The sequence below is a fragment of the Octopus bimaculoides genome, chromosome 17 (genome assembly GCF_001194135.2).
Source record: "Octopus bimaculoides isolate UCB-OBI-ISO-001 chromosome 17, ASM119413v2, whole genome shotgun sequence".
Taxonomy (NCBI): Eukaryota; Metazoa; Mollusca; class Cephalopoda; order Octopoda; family Octopodidae; genus Octopus; species Octopus bimaculoides.
The window spans coordinates 29798774-29802007 of NC_068997.1; the positions used below are offsets into that span (position 1 = coordinate 29798774).

Sequence of the window (3234 nt, forward strand, 5' to 3'; positions counted from 1 at the left end):
ATATATATATATAAAGTAATGGGAATACATATATGTATATGTGTATATACATGTGCAACATACAAACATGTGTAAGTGTGTGGGTGGGTGGGTGGAATAAGCTTATGAAAGACTGTTGTAATGTAAGTACATGTATGTATATGTATGTATATATACATGTATGTATATATACATGTATGTATATGCGTTATGTTTCTTTTTGTTGGTTCTATATAAATATACTTGTATGTAGTCATATGAGAAATGTGTTTATGTTGAGTATAATTGTATATATCTGAGAATAAGAGGGTAGTGGGGGTGGGGTGGAGAAGAAAGACTGGAAATATGTCTGTGGATCTCTGGGTACATAAATGTGTGTGTGTGTGTGTGTTTGTGTTTGTGTGAATGTGAATATAAAAGTTCGTACATATGTGTGTATGTTTTTATGCGTATGTATGTATGTACATTATTAAAAGTATGTATGCATGCATGCATGTTTGTGTGTTTGTGTGTGTGTGTGTGTGTGTGTGTTCTCTTTCTCTTTTTAATTCAGAATAAATGTTGACTGGTCACCCATTTGGCAGCAAGGTCGAGAAGGAAAACATCTTGCTTTATTCATCCTCCTTTGAATCTTAAGAAGGTTTTCTAAATTTTTAATGTCCCCGATATATATGTGTGTACGCGTGTGTGTGTGAAAGCCCAAATTAATTTTGATGACTGATGGTGCAATTGAAATATGGGTTACTAACATTAAATGACTGGAAGATATATATACAAACTATGGTTATGTATATCGGTCTGTTTCACCATTTGTCTTTGGTTTCAAGACAAATGGTGTTCTTCCATCAGAATAATGCTTGGCTACATACGACGAAGATGACATTCCAAAGGCTGGAGCATTTTGAATGGGAAACGATGCCCCATTCCACAGTCTTCAAAATCATTTGGATGGAAAAAATATGAATCCTGTAGACGAGGTCAGAACTGTACTGGAGGCGCTGCCACACAATTTCCATCTACTAAATTCACTCACAAGGTCAGCCCAGGGCCATTGTAGAAAACACTTCTCAAAGTGTCACACAATGGGACTGAACTCAAAACTCAAAACCAAGCTTCTTAACCACACAGCCATACACCTGCACCTATTGAAATATATTTATTCCATTTTTTTTTAAAGGTAGCAAATTGTTTTTTTAAAATTTGGTTTTCTGTGCTCAAATCCTACTGAGGTTAAACATTATCTTTCATCGTTTTTAGTTGATAACTGAAGAACCCATCCAGGGCTGTGGGTAGACAGAATTGTTAGAGAATGGAACAAGGGGGCAAGGCATGGCTGTGTGGCTTGGAAATTCATTTTGCAGCCCCTTTGCATTTTGGGGGTCAACCTCCACCCGTAGCATCTTAACCCTTCAGCATTCAAATTACTCAATCAATTATAATGCTTTGTTAATCACTTTGTTTGGAATTAATCATGCCTCACCCCATAGCTTCAAGTGTCTGATGATGCAGTAGTTTATTTTTAGAATGACATTGTAGGGTAGGTGTGAGAGGATGGATCTGGTCACTTTCAACATGGGTTGGATATGGCTGGTTGAAATGTTAAAGAGTGTCTTCTGTTATAGCCCTGAGGTGACCAATGTCTTGTAAATTAATTTAGTGGAAGGAAACTGCATGGGAGTCTTTTATATATGCATAGACAACTGGTGTTGGTTTGTTTATGTTCCTGTAACGTAGCAGCTGAGCAAATGAGCTTGATGAACTGAGTATGAGACTAAAAAAAAGGAATATGTACTGAGTTCAGTTTCCTTAGCTGTGAGGTAAGAAGCTTGCTTCCCAACCACATGGTCCCAGGTTCAGTCCCACTGTGTGGCACCTTGGGCAAGTGTCTTCCGCTATGGCATCAGACTAACCAAAACCTTGTGAGTGGATTTGCTAGATGGAAACTGAAAGAAATTTGTTGTGTATATACATAAAATGCCACATAAAATGCAAAGTAATTTTTCGTTAAGGCCATTCAAAAAGTTTTGAAGACTGTAGGTTGCTCATGATTAGTCTTATGGGCATTGTTGAATCTGCTAGAAATAACAGCTAAATTTTCTTCAAATAACACTACACTGTTTTGAAAAGGGGGAATTCGTTACGATCATGATGTAGTCCTATATATGCAGTGCCTGAGAGAAAGACGTGATGATCATAGTTGCAACGCTTTTGATCATAAACCTGCTTACTCAGAGCTGACCTAGGGCTAAAGGATAGCAATACAGTTTGGTAGACAGATTAGTTTAGATTGAATATCTTGACCAAGAGCTTAATATGGTTTAATGATCGGGAGATAGAAACCAACGACCTCACAGCTGGTTGTGGGATAACCTAGCAACACGAAAATACGTGCTGTCTGATATTTAAGAAAGGAAACCAAATGCGAAAGGAGACAGCGATATCAGCAGCAGCAGCAATACCAACAATATGAGCAAAACGGAGATTCTTATACCGCCGTTCGACTTGCTAGAAATAGAAGCAGATCTCCCTCACATCACTGCCGACTTTCTGCAAACTGATATTTAGGATAATGTCGCCCTGGATATATTATAAGTTTGAACAAAGACGGGACGGTCATGGCTGGAATATTTTTGATCATAGGGTCGCTAGATCACCGCTGACCTGGACAACACTACACACGACAACAGCGTCAAATATTGTAATTATATAATAATAAAATGCGATTTTTTAAACTTGACTTTCTTCGTCTCTTTCTTTGCACCCCTCCACACGCACCTGTTCTTCACAGCTTCAGTATATTAATGTTGTGTGGAGATAAAAGAAAATAATTAAATAAATAAAATGTTATTTGGATTGGATCTAATGTAAGAATCAATAGAATTACCAAATTATGTAACAACTTCTCGGTTTTCCTGTTGATTGCATAATTTGTTGTTTTTGTTGTTATTTACAAGAGGGTATTTTTTTATACCCTCCTCTCGCGCTACCAGGAATAATGGTTCAGGTACTGTCTGTTGGAATTACTATTATCACTACTACTACCACCACCACCGCGGCCACCACCACCACCACTATTATGACGACGATAATAACGATCATCACCGCCACCACCATCACCCCCCCCGTCGCCGCCGCCTTCGCTGCTACAACTAATGCTGCAGCTGATGTTTCTCTATCTCAGAAAAAGGATATCATCTCTTGCTGCGGAGAGAAGGTACTGTATATATATGTGTGTGCGTGCGTATGTATATGTTA

At 38.2% G+C, this 3234-nt stretch overlaps 1 protein-coding gene across 2 annotated transcripts in view; it reads left to right on the forward strand.

The window, feature by feature from the left end:
* Positions 1–3117: 3117 nt before the first annotated feature.
* LOC106878385 (zinc finger protein 652-B) overlaps positions 3118–3234 on the forward strand; it is a 96886-nt gene continuing 96769 nt past the window's right edge. The window contains exon 1 of one of the 2 annotated variants that reach the window (XM_052973800.1): positions 3118–3193. The gene's annotated coding sequence lies outside the window, so the exon portion shown is untranslated. The remainder of the gene's footprint in view (positions 3194–3234) is intronic. The other variant, XM_052973798.1, reaches the window with a different exon arrangement.